We start from the raw sequence: 13,850 nt of genomic DNA on the forward strand, positions 1-13,850 counted from the left end.
GTTAGGTCAATCAACAGTCACAGTGACTTAGTGATTTTAATCTTAGAAAATGAAAATAAGTTTTAATATTAGTAATTTTTTTTATAAAGGGGGGGGGGGGGGTGTTTGTGTGAATAAATGCTGTATTAGGCTTGATGTTTGAATCCAAGTGGGGGGGGGGGGGAATACAGCTTTAGCATGATATTGCAAGGACCAATTTTTTGTCCATAAGAAACAATTGATTGGATCTATTGATCACCATATTGTAAAGAGCAATTATCTGGTTGTTGCTTAGCAACATGCTCTTTGTTTGGCTTGACTTAAGCTAGCACAAACTTCACCGAGACTTTTCCAATATCATTAGTAATTTTAATCTAATGTAAACAAAATTAAGTATTGAATCTTCATCGTAAACTATGCACTTTTACAATTATTATTTGGTTTTGAATTTGTTTTGGCAGTTTTATTAGCAATTTTTTGCAATTTAAATGTTTCCTATTGTTAAATATAAGTAAATCAAACAATATTCTTAAAACATTTTACTGCTATGTACCTTACTTAAGAAGGAAAATACACAACTTGTGGTATTATTGCTGTACAAATCCTTGGTAATGTTATTGTTATTATAATAATAACAGAAAGCTAGTGCAAACAAATAAAGTGAAACTTTCCTTGTGTTATTTTGCAGAAGTCTGAGAAAAATTCTTTAAACACAATGTGTCTTACCACACAACCTTAGCTTAATTTTTTATTGTTAAGTTCATATTATGTGGGTTAATTGATTAAATTGTACCACATTGTAAAAATAATTTTAGTTTTTACGTCAGTTTTATTTGTTGTCAAATGTTTAAAATTTAATCTCTGTAAAGATGTGTATATTTTTATTTAAGAGTGTGTAATGAATTCTATTTGTAGTTGTGAGAGGCTGTTGATTGTCTGTTACAAAAATCAGCAGGTTTGCTTGTAGCATTTAAGCCTTTTATTTTGGCCATATGTGAACAACTTGTCAAACTTCCAAAAAAAATTGTCTTATAATATAAAGTATCATAATGACATTTTGCTGCAAGTTCAACACAGTGTGGTAATCCTTAAGCAGTACTGAAGTTACCCAAAAAAAAATTACAGTCTTCCATTTTTTAATGCTTCTCATCTAATTCTGAATTCTGAATACCACTGTTAATAGATTTAAGTAACCAAAAGTAAAGCATTTAATGTAGTTGGAGCAGTGTGTTTTGTTCAGTCTTTATTTTTAGTCTTGGATGTTAGTGTTTCACTGCATGTAATATATGTAACAATAATTTATTTAGTAAGTGTATTGCTGAGTTTAAAAGTGAATGTGAAATGTAAGTAGCATAGCTGGTAGGTTCAGGTTCATGTGTATGAGTGGTAGACATGGCAGTATCAAGCAACTGGATTGTGCTCTGCCAACACTCGCTTACACTCCCTGCTACTTCTTCCCTGCAGCTAAATGCTAAAACTGGTAATTAATTCTTTTCCTGTTTAATTTATGGTAGAACTAATGTGTTCCATTTTAAAAAAGATTTTTGTAAGTCTTATTATAATTCTATCTAAACTATAAACCTGTACTAACTTAATTTTTGTAGGATTTGAAACCAAAACATCATGGGCATATCCAGGAAGGGTTAGCTGCCCCTCTTCCAAAGTGGAAAAATAAATAAATAAAACAATGAAAAAGGCTCTCTAAAAGAAATTTGTAACCGATCCTTACAAACTATTGATAAAAAAAATTTCATATTTTATTTATTGTTTATTATTACATGGCTCCATGTACCCTCCTTCCCCACGAAGAGTTTGAATTTCGGAAAATGCCCCTCCTTATGTTTTGAGGTGGATACGCGCTTGCAAAGCAGTGAAACAGTGTGTGTGGTCGCAGGTCTGAATGTAAGACATATTAGGTATAAACTGGTCATAGGTGTTTGTAGGTGGGTGCGGTACCACTTCACCTTCAGAATAATCTACCAGTGGGAAGAAATTTATTCTTCCCAGAGTATTGTTTTTAATCAATATTTTATATTTTTATGTAGATAGTTTTTAGTTAGTTTTTATACTTCCTGCTACTTTAATCCTTAGGAAGAGAGTCTTTTTTTTCTGAATCCAAAATTAGGATATGTAATTATTTGCTACTGAGGATTTAGGTTGTCTTTTAGATTTATATTATTTAATTTTATACTTTATCAAATTGAGAAAAAATTATGTGGATCTCACTGATTTTAATATAAAGTATTTAGCTATTTCTGCAGTCTAAAAACATTGTTGTAAGTAATTGAAAGGAATGATTATTAGATTTTAAGCAGTTCTTCTTGAACAAAAATTGGTAGTGTATTTAAACCATTTTAGAATATTTTGCAGCTATATGATGTTGACCTACCTTCGAAAACATAGATAGAATAAAAAATTACAAAATTAAGTTTCAATTATAGAAATTGTGATGATCTATTCTGTTGACAAGTACATGTTTTAACAACCCATCTCTTTTATTTGTTGTAAATCACATCTAGCTATAACTATTATGTAGGTACATTATTAACTTTATTATCAGTCTATAGTGATAAGGTTATTAACAGTTTATTTTACAACGAGGTTAGCATTATTGTATTGATAAATTACATTGGCATCTCCAACATTTTTGTCCCTCTCCCCCATCTTGCTTATCCTTCTGTCACTCTTATGTTCTCCAGATTATCTGTTCGGAATCATAGTTAAGTTCATCTGTTTTTCGCTGTATTATCCTACGTCTTTTTTATCTGCATTTACAGTTCTTTTAGCAACTGTCTTTTCGTCAGCCCACTATGTTCATCTGGGTTGAAAAGGCTTTTTCTTTGGTAGTCATGCAGATATCTTTTCCTTTTATAAAACAATATTTTTATTATGCTGAACCCATGTCCATTAAATATATTATTTGAAACACAGAGCTGCTAACCACTACCTCATTACACTTTTGTATTACTGGCTTTTTTCATTATAAATTACCTGCTTATCATGTAAAAATGTATTCTGAATTTTTCTATGTCCTAAATTTTAATGAATATGTTCAATGATCATCAGTAGTCTTCAGTACAAATAGCGTCGAGATGATAAATAATATCACATACTGTTCTGATACTGTTGTGAATATCGGTTGGAAAGTTGCTGTGTAAGTAAATATAAAAAGTATCTCTTGTGTTAGAATATCAACATATTACATATGGTTAACTGATACAGAGACAAGATTTTATGGTTTTGTTTTTAAAAGGATTTCAGTGTTTGTTTTATGTTTATACATTTGGTCAATTCTGTTTCTGCAATCTACACATTCCATTAATTCCAACAGACCAAAGCGTTCAGAACTGAAAGATTTTGGAATCGAAGCTGGTAGATTCTTCCCATACAGTAAATTAATGTAATTCAGATTAACTTATTGCAATGGGGTATCAATGTTAATTTGTCAATACCTTGAATAAGGATTTTCCTCTGACACATGGTGGCTACGTGTACTTTAATATTTCAGAAGCTGGAATAGTCCTTGAATTTTCTTGGGAAAATTTGTAACTGCATTTTGGCATGAGACCTTGAAATTTAATGTTTCATAAAGTATTTTGATCGTTAGAGTGAATAAATATTATATATACTCAATCTCATCATCTTAAACTTCCTGTCTAGTTATGGTTTTCCTTTATTGTTGATTTTAAGACTTCTGCAATTGGTAACAAGCCTGGTTGCAAGCATTCACTCTGCTATTGAGCCACACTCCTTGCCATCACACACTCCTCATCCAAGACATTCCATTCCTCTATCTTTCTCACAAACGTCTAGTTTTTGTCCTTTCCTTTGCTCCTTAAGAACTTTCCTAGGGTTCTCCCTCCTACTTGTATGCTTACCCTTCACAACTTGTCTTTCTGTCCCCACCCTCCAACTTGCACAATGAGTGTAGTTTGTCTTCCGGAAAAATTGGACCATAAATATCAAACACCATGTGTGGAGGGTGATGTGATAAACAGTACGTCAGCAATGTTATCATGCCTAAGGTACTCTCCTAGTAATTAATGTTTATGCTTTGAATTTTTTTCATCACGTTTCTTTCATTTACTGAACCTCGAAGACACAATTTTAGTCCTTGACATCCTTGAAGTGTCCTTGAATTTCTAAATTATATATTTGTGGCCATCCTGTAATAAAGTGATTCCCAAATTATCTGACCATTACCGACTAATTGTGTGATTACTGACTAGTGATGCAATTCCTGATTTAGCTGTTTTTTCACTGATTAATGATGCTGGAATCACAATAACAGAATTTTTTTGGGTGCATATTGTCTTCTAACCAGTTATGTTTGATAAATCCATGATGTCAAGGCAAATAAATGGTGGATGCGACAGACTTTTGATTAGAATTATTTTCTATTTCCATTACGTCATGGGCGCATTGTTATTAAAATGGACGTAGGAATTTTCAAAATATGGTTGGACTGTTGCATAGGTAAGGTTTTGTTTACTACATTTATTTGCGAAATCTCCAAGATGTGTTTACACACAATGATTTTACCAATTGATTTTTAACATTTTACTAAACTTTTTTTTTTCTTCCTTCAAATGTATTGCGTAGAAACCTGAAATTTTTTATTGCTGTTTGTTTGTTGCACGTGTAATGGCAAGAAAAATTTTATAGTTAATCATTTATTTTTGTTTGTCATTTGAATGGGAACTTCATGTTCACAATAACGCAATATTTTTGTTATGTTGCTTCCTATACGTTGCACTGTCGCACTATTTTTATTCCAGCTTGAAGGTATTAGGCTAGTCTGGTTTGAATAAGAGAGTTTTTTTTATAGGGGTTTTAGAAATGTTAGTTTTTGGAAAAAATTTCCTGTAATTAATGGAACATTTTGTGCAAAACCAGAAAATTTTCTTGCTAGTTTCACTTTCACAGAAACACAAAAATAAATTTTTCAACCTTTTTATGCAAACAGAACTTACAAAAAAAAAAATTATTTTTTTTGTATGCACCAGTTGTTCAACATTTGATTCGGATAGGACTTATACTATATTCTACTAACTGATAGGATCAAAAAATGTTGTTTGAACATAGTACCTATCTGCAGAAAAATGATTATAAAATTGATATATACTTATCTTGAAAAATAAGTAATTGTATTAAATTAGAAAACATTTGAAACACAGGAATGAAAAAGTTGTTAATAAGAGGTACATAATTTTGGTATAAACATTGTGTTAAAATAATTAAATTCAGTCAATGTTCTGTATTCCATTATTTATTTATTTTTTTGTGATTTTACTTATAATTATTTTAAATTCTGCTTAATTTTGTTCCTTTCCTTACATTTTGTTGCTATATGGTGCTTACATTTTGGTGTACGGTATGCATTTCTGTGTTATTTATGTTTTATCACTATCTACCATGTAATCTTGACTCCAACTTTTACTTGTTTAGTCATGTCCCATATATTTAATATTACAAGTTTGAGCTACTTACTGTTACTTTTATAATTTGATTCTTTTGATTTCATCTTAGTCTGTGGTTTTACGATAATTATTTTTATTCATCTAATCGTAATTCATTGTGTTCTTTTTTATTATTTATTTATTTATTTCTTAATCCGGGCAAACTGTGATATCTTGACTCTAGCCTACATTTTGCAATATATTTTAGCTGCCATATCTTCATTATGATGTAAAACTATTGAGGGACCATTTATTCCTGTAATAATGACTACATGAGTAACTATTTTTAACAGTCACCCTTGTATTCAGGCCGCATTATATATTTGTCTTTCGTAAAATTCTGAGCACAAGAGAAATCTTTGTGTCCTGTCTCTTGCTTTTTAGAATGTAAACTATATGGCGCTGTGTTGTCATGCAGTCTTTCTCTGCCTGCTGGAGAGGCGAGTCACCCACTCCTTTTTCTCTCTGGTATTTTAATTTTTCACCCCTCGGTTCGCAAGTTACTCTTTCTTCTCAGTTCCTTGTCCTTTCATAAAACTAGCACGTAGAGAAATGTGTGTGAAGCTGGAGGAAATATATGAGGGTTGTCCAAAAAATTAAAGACTGTTATAATTTTAAAAAGGAGGAAAATTTTATTCCTACAAAATTTGTATATGGCATTGTTCGTACGTGTCTACGCTATTTTTCTACGTAATTCCATTTAATTCCCAACAAGTTCAACACACTTGAGTCAGGAAGTTACTTGATCCCTTTATCATAAAAATCTCTCGCCATGGTTTGCAACCAGCTTGACACCTCTTCCTGGACTTTCTCGGTCGTGAAGTGTTTCCCGGCCAAATGTTGCTCTAGGTAAGGAAGACCTGGGTGCCTGGTCAGGGCTGTAAGCAGGGGGCTAAGGACAGCCCACTTAAAAGATTCGAGCTCGGTGGTTAAAGCTGCTGTATGGGGTTGGGTGTTGTCATACAACAAACACCCTTGCTCAATCTCCCTCTTCACTTGTTTTGTATCGCTCTTCAAAGTTTTTTTTTTAACGTTTCACAATAACGATCAGTGTTGTGTGTGCTCCCTTTTGGCAAAAAATTTGACAAGAACTCCTTTTCGATCCCAAAACACGCCATGACTTTCTTGTCAGAGATTGCCTGATGAAATTTTCGGATTCATGGTGAATTTGGGTGCTCCCATGTCATTGATTGCCTTTTGGACTCGGGAGTGTGATGGTAAGTCCATGTTTCGTCTCCTGTAATGATTGATTTTAAAAAATCATCTATTTCCCTTTCTAAACCATCCAAAAATGACTAAGCATTTTCCACACGTTTTTCCTTGTGAAAGTCTGTCAACATTACCGGCACCCAACGAACGCACATCTTCCTATATCCAAATTTGTTCGTTAAAAAGGTTTTGATAGTTGATTTGCTGACTTTTAGAATTGAAATTGTGAGGTCCAGGTCTTGTCAGATGGCGGTCATCACAAAGTTTAGCATGAATTTTGTCCATTAAAACATCATCAATTGATGACCTCCTTCTCATTCCTTCCATGTCATGCACATTGGTTCTACTGCTCGAGAACTCAGCATACCACTTCCTAACATTACGCTGGTTAATCACATCACCATAAATGGCCATCAGACAACTATGAATTTCAACTGGGCAGACCTTTCTTCGTATTAAGAAAGCGAATAACAGAGCACACTTCACATTTGGCAGGAGACGGCAGCAAAGCATCCATCTCTATCAGCAGCCACAGCCAGATTGGATAAACTACCGAGCAGAGCCACTGCCCATAGTTTTGCCAATTAGTGAAATATTTTGTCCTTACCACTGCAAATGACAAATTGTCTTTATTTTTTGGACAGCCCTCGTAAGTATAGCACTTCAATACACCAATCCTCCGAAGCGTGCTTTTAACAGACCTAACCCTGGAAAGTTTTATAATTCAAAGATGGATGCAGCAATATGTGCATATCTTGCAGAATCGTGCTGAAGTTTTTATCATGAATTGTTACGGTAACAAGTGTGGGAAATAAATAGCATGAGAAAACGATACAGATGGCATCATGAAAACCTATCATGATAGTCACTTGAAGATTGTCTTCAAGTACGTTGTTGTTAGTTCACTGCCATTTACAACGGCCAAAGAGGTAAAGTTAAATAAATACTGCTCAAGAAAAGATCCTGCAAACCTTATACACATAAATTCTGTGTAGTTTTTATTTAGATTTTCCCGGTGTCCCTTCCTCCAGCGGAATGCCAGCCAGTTATGTCACTCGCGGCACCTGCCAGGCCTATGGGCGGGCTGATAATGGCATGGGAACGACATGTGATGTTGGAGTTGTGAAGCAGCAGTCAGGACATCGCCCTAGGGTGTAAAGTGTGACATGTCACAGCTGAAGGGGTGGGTGGCAAGAAGGGTTGGACAAACCACTTCCTGACATGGTGGTTAAAAATATAGAACGGCCAAATGGAGAAGTGCACCGGAACGATGCCATTTTTTTTTTGTACGGCTTCAGAATATAACACCCTATTAGATAAACTTAATTTAAGCACAATAACCAGAAAACTCTGATAGTCTGGGAAAAGGGGGGAGGGGTGATAATTGAGAGTTTACTGTATCATTCTTTTAGTTTTAAATTAATTTTAGTCTGTTTTTTAGATGACTGTTTGTGGATCTGAGGGCTGACACATTGTCAGTAGTGCAGTTGTGAGCCTCTTGCTTTGTCTCTTTGTCGTAGTGTTAGTTGACCAGTGTTAGGGTAAATATCAACAGATGCTTGTTAACGCATCCTCCATTGGACCCAACGTTCATCTTTCTGTATTGAAGCTGCCAAGGTCTCATTTTTAGTTTAAATTGTATATATTGTAAATCACCAAAAGGCACACACAATTTGTTTATATTTCTGTATTTTATTGCCTGTTTAAATCTTATAAAAATGTAAAGAGCATAGTTAGGTGATAAGATGTGACAGTACTATTTTTAAAGGGTGTGTAGTAATAAAAATATCAAATGATAAATTTCTGTGCAGTATTAAATGAAGTGAAATTTTAGGATATGTTATGACAAAAAATAATATTGACAAACATGAGCACTGGTTGTTTATGTGAAACTTTATTTCTTAGTAATTGTGTTTGAAGCTCTTCTCATTTTCTCAAGCCTAGCTGCACACATATTTAATAGTCTATTGGGAATATATTATTTAATCTCTTACTTTGTCTATAACATTTCCTGACTTGACTAAATTTAGCTTGTATGGCATGCTTACAGTGGTATGTTCTGGGAACGCCTTTCAGATTCTTGTTAAAGTTAGAAGACACTGTGGTTTTATTGACTGGATAGCTGTGGTGTAAGAGTATGTAATATGTTGGCAATACTCTGGAATTGTTAAAAATGGTAAGAGAGAACTTGCATGAAATACATTGTTACTGTTACTACATCATTCTGTTTGTGAATAGATGTATTTTTTTTTTATATGTGAAAATAAAGCTTGCCAAGTGAGGCGGCGGCGGCTGTGTTACAAAGCTCAGTGCAGTGACTGTGTGTGTGTGTGTGTGTGCATTGTGCCATTGTCTCGTAAAAATAAAGGTTGATCAAGTTCGTGAAGTTGGGAGTGCTTATTTCTGTTATCGTGGTAATTTTTAGTGGATGAGTATGGTTGTACATTTAGGGATGAGATTTAGGTAATACATACACTGATTAGAATTTTAAAGAATATATGTAAACATCCATCTGTAATTTAAAGCTGTGTAGTTTATACTTTAGGAAGAGGCACCATTTGGTGCAAGTGGGCCTCACAATTACTTTTTACAATAGTTACAATGAGTTTTGAAGTATTTTGTACCAAAATATTATTAATTTTTCATTAATTTATTTTTATTTTCATATGTGACCTTAAGAATCACAAGTTATTTACTTGGTCATTGAAATTATGTTCAACTCTGTTATCTTCACTAAAGATAACTTGGGTGCCTTTTTAACCTCTTAATGCATTTGCCCGAGTTAACTCGGGATAACAAAGAGTTCCTAAAAAAATCTGCCCGAGATAACTCGGGTTCAGCGAAATTGTGTGTGTAAAATTTTATTTTCCCCGAGATAATTCGTTCTCCTTTTCTTTATGGAATTAGTTTACTCTTTATTCGCCAGATAGCAGCCTAAGCGTATATTGAAACGTGTTTCCTACGTTTCCTCGCTAGATAGCAGCACTTGTTTTGAACATGGAAAGAAACATCATTTACCGCGGCGATTATTTGGCCTTATTTAGTTGCTCTGTCTCCTAACAGATCACACTAGCGTATACATAGTGTATAGTTATTCAATATCCTACTGATAGCAGCATGTATCCGATAGCAGACAGTAGCAGATAACTCCCGCTATTTTTTCGGCTGTGCTTATTAGGTATTGCACTGTTTGTTTGCATGTTTATATTACGTTCGTGGAAATAATTAATTTTAGGGAAGGTGAGTTATTATATTAACTTTTGTGCAGATTGTAGTACATTTTCTGTCTGTAAATTAAATATATTATTGTGGCAAATAGACATGATAAATACCTTTTTCGTGAGCACTACATAGTATTTTTGATGTACCGGTAAATATTTTTTTCTCAATTTTACCATGGAAAGTGACTGATTCAAACGATTTTGACAGTAGTTCAGGTAGTGAATCGTCATTTTCAAGTGCAATTAGTGAAGAAATAGATGCTGAAACACTTGATTTGGCTGATGTTCGGGTATGGTGTGAAGTAAACACCGAAGGTGAGCTACCTCCTTCTCCTCCGAGATTCAATTTTATGTCTGACTCAAAACTAAATTTTGAAGTTGATCCATCCGCAGATATCTTGCAGTTTTTTGAACAAATTTTCGATGATGATTTGATAAGCTTGATTACAAAAGAGACAAATTTGTATGCAGATCAGTACCTTCAAAATAAACCAGCCAATTCTCCACTTAGGTCTCAGTGGCATCCAACCACAAATAATGAAATTCGAACATTTTTTGCTGTAACAATTTTGCAAAGTATTGTAAATAAGCCAGAACAAAGACTTTTTTGGAGTAAAAATCCATTGTTGAGCACGCCCATATTCCCAAGAATGATGTCATACCGGAGATTTGTGATGTTGAAAAAATATCTTCATTTCTTTGACAATGCTTCATATGACCCAGAACAGCACCCTTGTCCCAAACTAAATAAAATTTGGCCGGTATTGAAATTTTTAAATGAAAAATTCATGGCATTGTACACACCTGATAGAGATATCACTATTGACGAGAGCCTAATGCTGTACAAAGGCCGACTTGGGTGGATTCAGTACATCCCCCAAAAAAGAGCGAGATTCGGCATAAAGACATATATGTTATGTGAATCAAAGTCGGGGTATATTTGGAATTTTATTGTTTATACTGGAAAAGGAACAGTGTTTGAAAGTAAAAACAAGAATCTTCCAGTGTCCTCTCAAATTGTTCTTGCGCTGGTAGAGCCTTTGTTGGACAAAGGTTACTGTGTCACAACCGACAATTTTTACACCTCACCACAACTGGCAGATATGCTGATTATTCGCAAGACTGACACATATGGGACTGTCAAATTGTCTCGTAAAGATATGCCTCCCAGTGTGAAAAACAAGAAGAAGCTAAAGAAGGGGGAAATAGTAGCAGCACAACGTGGGAAAGTAACAGTAATTCGCTGGCAAGATAAGAAGGATATCTGCTTACTCTCGACCATCCACAACAGTGAGATGGTAAATATGAAAAGAAGAAATGATACGGTAATGAAACCCAAACTCGTTATAGATTATAACCAGACCATGGGTGGTGTTGATCGAGTGGACCAGCATTTGGCCAACTACCCTATTCCCAGAAAAAGGGGGAAAAAATTTTACAAAAAAAAATTTTTTTCCACCTGCTTGAACAGGCATTGTGGAACTCATTTGTTTTGTACATGAAGTCTGGTGGCCGTCTTGCTCATTTGGAATACAGGCTACTTGTTGTAGAAAAAATGTTTGAGAAATACCACTCCCAATAATTTTCTTCTCGTGGTGGAAGGCCAGGAAATACCCCTAATCCACTGAGTTTGACAGAGCGCCATTTCCCGGAAATTATTCCACCAACCGAGAAAAAGAAAACGCCTACAAGACAATTTACGGTTTGCTGCTCTAAAAGAGACGATAAAGGCAAGAGGGTAAGAAGAGAGAGCAGGTACTTCTGCCCCGAGTGTGATGTAGGCCTGTGTGTTGCACCCTGCTTCAGGCTTTACCACACCAAAACAAACTTATGAATATTATTGCAGAAAAATAAAGTTTTTTTATTTTAATTCGAAAAACAATGTCCTGAAAAAACTACTATTTCCAAGTGAAATGCCACTTGTATGCTTGTGAACTATTTATCTGTAACCTTCAAAAAGCACTGCACAATGTCACGTAGTCCTAAGTTATTTATAAGTAAATCATGTCAAAAGTTTTAACGTTATATATTAATATTTCTTTGCATTTATTAATTTATTAGAATTAATTTACATTGTATTTCTAGATTGGAAAGTAACTGTTTACCTACAGTGTTAACATAACATACCTTTGTTGAATAAGTATGTTTTTATTCAAATATATATAAAACATTCGATAGCATGTTATAAAATAATGGTATTTATCAGAGTCAATAGAGATAAAACATTTATTACTTTTTATACACATATGAAAGTATTATTGAAATTTGTTTTTAAAGGTATTTGAAATTGTTGATGATGATGATGTAAGTATTATTTAACTAATGAAAATATTGAATAAAATGCTTATTTCAGTAATAATTTCCAAAAATAGCTTATTCAGCATAACATGTAAACATAAAATTCAAATAATTATAGTGATTTAAATTTTTTTGAAACAATTGTGTTAAGATTATTTTTTATTCCAAAAATAAACAAAGAATTGGAAAGGATAATAAAAAAACCTGCTTTTTTTTTCTCAACCAAATTACATAAGAAAATTTAACACTGAAGGGGTTAAAGTGAATATTGGTACCAGGTAACAAGAACCTATTAAAGACACTAACAAATTGCTAGCTTTTATTATCCAATTAATGGCTAATGGAATGTTTAATAATAATTGTAAAAGATGACCTGAAGATGGATATTGAGTTGATTTAATCTAGGTACAATTTTCAGCTGATTTGAGCATTAATCTGTATTTTATCCACACTTCTTGGACACTTGTGGTGCTAGAATCGTATCACTTGGTTAGGTCATTGCATTTATGATTATGGTGGCTATAGTCACATTTTTGCATTACAAAATCTTTTATCACCCCAGCACAGGATGCTACCAGATGCCTAAGTTGCAGTTTTTTTTTCTAATGTTCACATGTAATCTTTTAAGATTTGGTCACTAGAAACCTCTTTTTACACTCATTTAAGGAAACGTGTGGAGGGGGAAGGGGTTTTAATTAGTATATGAAATTATATTTAATGTGGACTACTTCATTTTATTTCACTTAAGTTACTTTTATGAAAGGATGTTGATTAGTGAAATTATGTGTGTGTATTTAAGTTATAGATATGTTTTGTGAGTTTTTTTAAAAAGTGTTGAGTCAAGCTCTGTGTGTTTTTATTTTATTTGAGTATACAATTGTGATATGAAACTTAGTTTACACTCAACATGTAATACACAGAATTTTTTAAATTTCCATGAATGCTTATGATATTTTGAGCATAGTTTAGTAAGTATTGGGAAAATTTGTTTGGTACTGTTAGTTTCAGTACCTGCTGAAAAAGTCACTCATTGCACCCAGAGGAGTGGACGTAGTCCATGATGCAAGATATAATATAAAAAGTGGAAACTAAATGTGATAGATGCAAACCCCCAATCTATGAAACAAGGCAAACTTACTTGACTAATTCCATTAAAATGATTATTATAATTGTAAAATGGCAGATTTAGGATCAACAAAGAAAAAGTAGTTTAAACTCTTTAACTGCATGATTTACTAGCTCTGAGTTATGCAGCATGTAAAGACAGCCAGTACTTTATTTCATATAACCTCTTGTCATTGGATGTATCAACAAGGAACCAATTCAAATGCAGACCATATGTCTTTTTTTTTTCCTTGTATAAATACTGAAACTGGCCAAAATGCACAAAACCTCCTGTCATTTGCTTTTGAATAAATTAATCCTCACCTCGTGCAGTCCTGACCTAGCCGTGGTGCCAGCTCCTTTCCAAAACTATAGCTTCCCTTCATAGTCAACATCACATGAGCAGGACACCAGCTGTGGATAAGTAAGTACAGCAAAAGATCGTTAAACTGGCAGGTTTGGTCAGAGCCACAGGCATACGCAAGGAAGGAAAAATATCTCCTCTCCCCCTCCCCCTCCACACCTCTTTATCATGAATTCTTAAAAATCTTTTCATTCCCATCAACAAAAGGAACAAATT

The 13,850-nt window shown here is 33.7% G+C and overlaps 1 protein-coding gene across 1 annotated transcript in view; it reads left to right on the forward strand.

Annotated features, from left to right (window-relative positions):
- Positions 1 to 13,850, forward strand: part of LOC134542347 (eukaryotic translation initiation factor 2 subunit 3) — an 89,462-nt gene that overhangs the window by 34,177 nt on the left and 41,435 nt on the right. The window lies entirely within an intron of this gene.

This window comes from Bacillus rossius, assembly GCF_032445375.1.
Source record: "Bacillus rossius redtenbacheri isolate Brsri chromosome 4 unlocalized genomic scaffold, Brsri_v3 Brsri_v3_scf4_2, whole genome shotgun sequence".
Classification (NCBI taxonomy): domain Eukaryota; kingdom Metazoa; phylum Arthropoda; class Insecta; order Phasmatodea; family Bacillidae; genus Bacillus; species Bacillus rossius.